Below are 7,640 nucleotides of genomic sequence, written 5' to 3' on the forward strand. Positions count from 1 at the left end.
CTCATTAATTTGTCAGGAATGTTCACTTGGATCTGCTCCATTTATCTTAGGAGGGTGTTCAAGAGCAAAACAGTCCAAACTGAACAATCAGAGTGTGTAAAATAAGGATGCCTCAGATAAACACCACTAAAATACCTTTAAATGGGATGTCTTCTCACCTACAACAGCCAACTGCAAGAAGATGGAGGGTGAGAAGCTGCTTTGGCTGCAGAGGATCTTCCACCTCTCAGCCACTGATGAAGATGCTGCCTCTTTTGCTGCATGGGGAGAAGACCCTTTTTCTTTTTGACAGGATCAAAGTTACTCCCTCCCAGTAAATCCCCTGCACCTCACTCACCACCTCCCTCCTCAGGCCAAGCTTCCTCACCTGCTGTGGCAAAGCACACAGAAGGGCTCTGGAAAAGCTCTCAAATTCTTCGCAATTTGAAGCAACAAATGTTTTCAGCACAGCTTCTATGTTTCCCTGAAATTATTTCCAGTGATTCTAAACCCACAAGGTCTAGATTGTAATCCACAAGGGGTAGAGCACTGATACCTCACTTTGCCCCTGCTTTTGGGCTGGATAAAGCCAGCTACAAGATACAGGAGCTCTTGCACCTCTGCAGGTGTCAGCATAGCCTGACCCCATGGGACATAAAGAACCACAGAATGGTTTGGGTTGGGAGGGACCTTAAAGGTCATCTCCTTCCAACCCCCCTGTATGGGCAGGGACACCTCCCACTAGCCCAGGATGCTCAAAGCCCTATCCAGCCTGGCCTTCAACACTTGGTGGGATGCGGCAGACACAACTTCTGAGCAACTTGTTCCTGTGTCTCACCACACTTATTGTAATAATTTTTCTCCTAAAATCTAATCTAAAACTTCCCTATTTGTGTTTGAAGACATTAGCCCTTGTACTATCACTACACACCCTTGTACAAAGTCCCTCCCCAGCTTTCCCACAGCTGCCCTGGGAGCACCCAAGCCTGGCACAGGAGCCAGGCTGGCAAGCTGAAAACACGGCCAAGCAAGCCACAACTTAAACGGCTTTGGGTGTCCAGAAACAGTCTGAAGAAATATTAGATCAGCACAGAGGATTTTTGCCATCTGAACAACTTATCTGTTTGGTACAGCTATGAACAGTTTATGGAGTTTCATTAGGTGGGTCTTGCAGTTTCGGATTTCCTGGGAGAGTGTTCCTAGTATTTCCCATTGTTGAGTTTTCCACCTTCTGACCTTTTTTATGAGTCAGTAACAGCTGAGCAATGAACAGATTTGTGCCTGGAGAAGTTACACTGCTCAAAAACCAAAGAACCACATCTTAACCTTGCTGAGAGCTGAATTTGTCAGAAGTGAAGGGGCAGAGCCCACCCTAGCACCATGAGCCTTTCTGGGACCCTTACAGGAACATGTTGCTTTCTTCCTCCCCCCCAAAAGAGGACCAACATAAGCAAGAGGAGTGAATACTGGCAAGAACTCAGGCACTCAGGCAGCCCTTGCTCACCAGCTTTGAGATCTAGAGAGTGATCCTGCCACTGGGGACAGGAATGGGTGGAAGGAGAGCAGAAATAAATACTGGAAACCACAAGAAAGTGTTTATATTTCCTAAGTAAAGCTTGGCAAAGCCTGCCAGGTGAGATAAGCATTTCCACACAAGCTAAAAGAAACAGATGACCTTAAGGTACTTCCTTCCCAGCTCCACTTGGGATTGCAACTCCTCCCGGTTATCCCACCCAAGAGGGGATGCCAGTACCTCCCAGCCCTGCAGTACTGCCCTGGAACCAGAAGATCTGTTCTGCAGGGATACAGCTTGAGTACAGCTCCCCAAGTTGCAGCTTCCACTTACATCTTTAGAGAGGTACTGCTGTACCTTTCCTCTTGGAGTTTTCATCTCTAAAGCCTGGAATAAGCAGCCTGGTGACTGTATTATAATGAAGTAGCAGGGATTTTCTTCTGTCACTACAGCACATGCACTTAATGCACAAGAGGCTCTCAGTGAGTCAGGTTTCACTCCTGACATTGGTTGATCTGTGTGAACCGTTTATTTTGCTGAGTTGGCATTTATACACTCCCCCCTCCCCTTTTCACCATTTAAAATCTGAGGCAAATACAAGTTTGAAATCATAAGGGTTTGGGTTTTTTTCCCAGAAAGCTAAGCTCACCCCTGGTGGTTACATGTGGCCACCCAAATTCCAGACCAAGCTGCTGAAACCTTATTTTGCTGTTCATAAAGCATGTAAGGCCTGGGTGGTGCTGGTTCCCACATTCTTGATCAGTGCAAGCTGGATTAAAGCTTCTTCACTCATACCCTGCTTCTCCCCCCCCATGCATCTAAATTTACAGGGATGAATCAATACCAAGGAAAGCCTGAACAAATGCAATTTTTTTTTCCCTACAAATTTAAGTGCAGTACAGCCTCCCCTTCCTGCCTTCCCTCACCATCATCCAGCTGTGCCCATAAACTACAGCCTGTAGTTTATGCTGCAAAGCAGTGCAGGAGTTGAGGCAAAGCATTAAACCTTCTCACTGGAGCTTTAACTCTTGCAGCAATTTGTAGTGGAATTATTCTCCCAGCTTGGTTTGCAGCCTCCTTCCACCCAGTATTCAATGTTAGGGCTGAGCAAGCTGCTACCTAGAAATCTTTCCACTCCAACCAAGGTCAGATATGGGGGGGATGGATGGCTCAGTTGAGCACATCTCCAGGATAATGAAATGCATTCTTGTTAGCATTAGCTAAGCTGCAAGATATGCCAACTGCCTGGCAAGCAAATCCAGGAAGTTCTGGTCGTTTAGGATAGGATTGAGCTCTGTGAATCCAAATTAGACAGGGTTATGGGCTGGTTTTTGTTTGTTTGTTTTTAAATATCTACCTCAGCCAGGAATGTTTGAAGGTGTGATGAGCTTTAGGAGGCAGGAAAACAAAAATGGGCCTAAACTTTGGATCTTTGTAAGGGTTTGTGTGCTTTTCTTTTTCTAAGTTATTTCTTTGCCTCTTTTTTCAGTTCTTTGGGAAGCCAGAAACCAAGGTGCATTCAATCCTTCTCTTCACAGAACAAATGCAGGATTTACTTTCTAGCAATGGGATACAGAAACCACTTCAGTTTTGTTTCTCCCTCCCTTTCTCTAGAGATGCCCTCAAACACTTTACTGGTAAGCACTGAAAAAGTGAAAATATGAATTCTGGTCAGTACTCCAGCCCTCCTTCCTTGCCACCACTCCTCCAGAGGAACCACAGACCCCCAAAACTCAGCAATGATCAGAGCATCAAACTGCTCTGCAACCCTGGATCCCCTACAACACTGTATCTACACGTTTCGGATCTGCAGGTACCTATATCAAGCCTACCAACAGCTTGACTCCAGCACATGGAAGCCCCCCAGAAAAGCCCAGACAGCTAAAGAGCTCTTGCTCTTTCTTGCCCTGATATGGGGAAGTAAAATAAATTGGGACCAGCTAAAACACCTGGTGCTCTCCCCCCTCTACAAAGCAGAAAAATCTCAACCAAATAAACACAGACTAGACTGCAGCTCAAGGATAAGAAAGCATCTTACAGAAATGAACAGAAATGAAAATCAACATCATATTTAAGCCTCACAATTACTTACGTCTAAAAGAGAAGCCATTCAAACACCTCTTTTCTCCAGAGCAGCTCCCTTTGAACTGGAATAGAACAGCTTACGATCCCAACTTTGAAGTCCTCCAAGTCTTCTCCCAGAGAGCAGAACCTACAGGTACTCCCTTCCAGACAAACTGAAGCTGTGTCTCACCACAACCCTTATGGCCTAATTTTTGGGGTTAATTTGCCTCAGCTGCTTGACTGCAGATTAATTGGTGCTCTTTAACCCTTTCCAGCCTGGTGGTGGTATGAGGGGGTCACCATCGCATCTCTGCTGCCCACAACTGGGCAAGTTCTTGGCCAGGGCCACATGGCCCTCCCTGCATATAACCATCTGTAATCAATTCATGGATGTAATTTCCATCGTTTCCATGAACCCAAACAGGAGAAACACATCTCAATGGGCTTCCTTCACAGTCCACAAGGATCAGTGTTGAGTCTTTCTGTTAACTTAAATAAATTTATTGATTCTAAATTAAGATTTAGAGAATTAAGACTCCTTAGGATATAAACTATGTGAAATATTAAGATTTCAAGTAAAAAGTGATACTCTGGAAGAAAAAGCTACAGTGAATAAAAATTTCAAACCGGGGAGGGCTGGGGAGAGCTGGGCTGGGGAGAGCCAGGCCAGGGAGAGCCAGGCCAGACCGGGGAGGGCCAGGCCAGGGAGAGCTGGGGAGTGACGGGGAAACCAGGACTGAGCCAAGACAGGCTGGGGAGAGCCGGGCAGGGCCGGGGAGTGCCGAGCAGGACAGGACAGGACAGGACAGGGCAGGACAGGGCAGGACAGGACAAGGCAGGGCAGGACAGGACAGGACAAGGCAGGGCAGGACAGGACAGGACAGGACAGGACAGGACAGGACAGGACAGGACAGGACAGGACAGGACAGGACAGGACAGGGCCGGACAGGACAGGACAAGACAGGGCAGGGCAGGAATGGCAGGGCAGGAAAAGCAGGACAGGATAGGGCAAGGCAGGGAGGGGCAGGGCAGGGCAGGGCAGGGCAGGGCAAGACAGTGCAGGGCAGGGCCAAGCCAAGCTGTGCCGTGCCGTGCTGAGCCGTGCCCTGCCGTGCTGTGCTGTATCTGGATGGACAGGGGAAAACCGGGCTGGGGACGGCCGGGCCGGAGAGACCAAGACGGGACAGGGAGGGCCAGGAAGGACAGGGCAGGAAAGGACAGGGCAAGGCAGGGCAAGGCAGGGCAAGACAGGGCAAGACAGGGAGGGGCAGGGCAGGGCAGGGTAAGACAGGGTAGGGCAAGACACGGCAGGACAGGGCAGGGCAGGACTGGGCAGGGCAGGACAGGGCAGGGCAGAACAGTGCACAGCAGGAACAGGGCAAGACAGGACAGGACAGGGCAGGGCAGTGCAGTACAGGGAGGGGCAGGGCAGGGCAGGGTGGGGAAGGGCTGGTCAAGACCAGTTTCACACCAGCAGTTCTCCAGTGCTGGACCACCAGTGCACCTTAACCTGGTTTATCCTAGATTTAGCATCCCTGGTAGGAAAAAAAAAAAAAAAAAAAAAAAAGGATGCTGATTCATACAAAATTTTGCAGATGGTGATTCAGACTTTGCTGAAACAAGATATTAATTTCTCTGTGTCATTTTTATTCTTTCCAACAGATTGCCTGAACCTTGGACACAGACAGAAGAATTTCTTTCCTTTACAGCAGTCTCTCTTCTGTCAGAGAAGGCAGAAGAAACCACTCAATGCTCTGTATTAGAGTAATCAGAATAAATGGACAAGACATTTATAGTAATTTTGTATTAATATATGTGCATGCCTACTCAGAGGTTTAGTCTACACAGAAAATACTTTCTCATGCTCGCAGCTCATTGTTTTCTTTTCCTGTCCCAGAGAAAGGACTAAGATTGTGGAGTACACAGCTTTCAGTATAACTCCAGGAGAGGCACAGCTTTCTGGACTAGCACTGACCAAAAAGGGGGTGGTATTGCAATAAATAATAACATTAAAGTTAATCTGGTTTTAGGAAAGACATTGTGGTGGTTTTGTTCCCAATTAAAATAACCGCAAGCACACAAGCACCAAGATCTGCTTTGTTTTCTTCCATTTGAGTCCTCAGTATTTGTTTTCCTTTTTCTTTCAATTGAGAAAGCAAAGAGCGCACACACAGGAACTCTGGAGAGGAAGAAAAAAAAAGAAAATATGAATTGAGAAAATTTTTAAAATTACACCTGAGATCAGTATTTTTTCCGAAGTTCATTTTTTTATTTTCACTGGGCTTTTTTTGCTGAAATATCAAAATATATAAGGGAAGAAAGTTAATAGTGTTAGGACTATAATAGAATATTGACCTATTTTACCTCTGAGAGAGAAGAGGAACTAATCTAGGAATAAATCTCATAGTGCACTCTGTTACAGTCAGCTCTTTTCCTGCACCAAATAGGTGGGAAGCAGTGACCATCATTATTATCATTATTGTGATACTTAGAAATGTTGATTGGAGTTAGAGTGCATGCCAGGGTGAGCTGTGATGTGCATTTTAATCTCTCAGAAAATATCCTAGAGGTGAAAGTTAGACAAAAAGACAAATAAGTCTTGTTTGTCTATCTATTTCCATGTAGATTTTAGAAATCTTTAACTTTTCAAGAAAAATCAGTGATAGCAAGGTATGTTTGTTGACAACACAAAAACATTTTCTTTAAAAAAGTCACTTACTAGAATGCCGTTCCTGCTTGATCTAAAGGATGTTTGTGGTGCTTCAGAAGGACTCTGGACCAGAGATGGGATGGTGCAATGCTTTGTACTGAGATACAAATATTTAACCAAGATAAACTGATTCTTTTATGAACAAACACATCTGTCAATAGTTTTCTGTGATATAAGGGTAATGGATGTACTAGCAAAATCCAGATTCAATACAGGAGAAGGCATCCTCTTGTTGATAACAGTTTAATTCATGCATACAGGGGAACAACATGTAAATTAAGCACCAGATTTTTCTCCACTTAGGGAAGGATGTGACTGAGGGAATCAAGAAAAATGCTGGGAATAGGAATGGAAACAGACTGGAGGTAGGGAGTCACATCAATTTGTTGCTTATAAAGAGCTGGTATCAGAAATTATCCTACTTAACCACCATATTATTAAGTAGCTCATTCATTGCATAGGTTTATCTGTGACAAGGGCAGCTCCCTTACTTTTTTCAAAGTCCCTTCTGAAAAAAAGAGGACCCTGGGGCAATATTTCCTATTTATTTCACTGTATGAAGCTAATTTCAGCAGATGCACTGAGAATGACAAAAGTTAAACAGCCTGAAAAATAGGTTTCCAAGCCCTGAGGCAAAAGTTTATTTTTTAAAAAGTGTTTCTTTCTCTTCCCTCAAAACAGCCTGAGAAAACCCTGCTGCTGAGCTAATGATTAATTTAAAAATTATTGCATTCTCTTGTTTTATACTTTAAACAGGTTTAAGGTGAAAGCTTTGTTTTTCAGATACAGCAAACCAATAATTGTACATCACTGTTGGATATCACTGGTCAAAGAAGATGAAAACATTTTTAAAATGCTTCTGTTTTCCAGGGCTGATGGACCTCTTAAGCAATTTTATTCTTTCATTGCTACCTTCCTTAAAGTTCACTCATTTAGTTCAGGCAGATCCCAAGAAACGAGAGCTCTGCACCCAGAGCTGAAGGTGTCATGGTGCTTTGTGAAGAGTTCCCTCCCAAGCCAAATTTTGCCTCTCCCTCCAATTCTCCTTTTCTGATTTTGTTTCTGTCTAAAACAGAGGTCTGACTTCTGTCCTGAGTTAACTACAAATATTTCACCCAAGAGAGAGTTGTATTACAGCAAGGGGCTCCTTTGTTCATATGAAAATCATCAGAACAAGAAAAGAGTAAAGGTAAAATATTTTAAGACATACATTGTTATTAAAGTGGACTAAAGCCTTACCATAATCTGGAAAAAAATTACAAAGGATTAAAAACATTCCTCTAATACAACACTAGGTCATGCTGTCCACTCTTGAATCCTTCCAACAATTTAGGTTAGTACTTACCTAACCATGTAAAAATCTAGTTTTTTTAC

At 44.4% G+C, this 7,640-nt stretch overlaps 1 long non-coding RNA gene across 2 annotated transcripts in view; it reads left to right on the plus strand.

The window, feature by feature from the left end:
- LOC139800807 (uncharacterized) overlaps window positions 1-7,640 on the plus strand; it is a 369,707-nt gene that overhangs the window by 249,540 nt on the left and 112,527 nt on the right. The gene's annotated exons all lie outside the window — the stretch shown is intronic.

The sequence above is a fragment of the Heliangelus exortis genome, chromosome 11 (assembly GCF_036169615.1).
Source record: "Heliangelus exortis chromosome 11, bHelExo1.hap1, whole genome shotgun sequence".
Classification (NCBI taxonomy): domain Eukaryota; kingdom Metazoa; phylum Chordata; class Aves; order Apodiformes; family Trochilidae; genus Heliangelus; species Heliangelus exortis.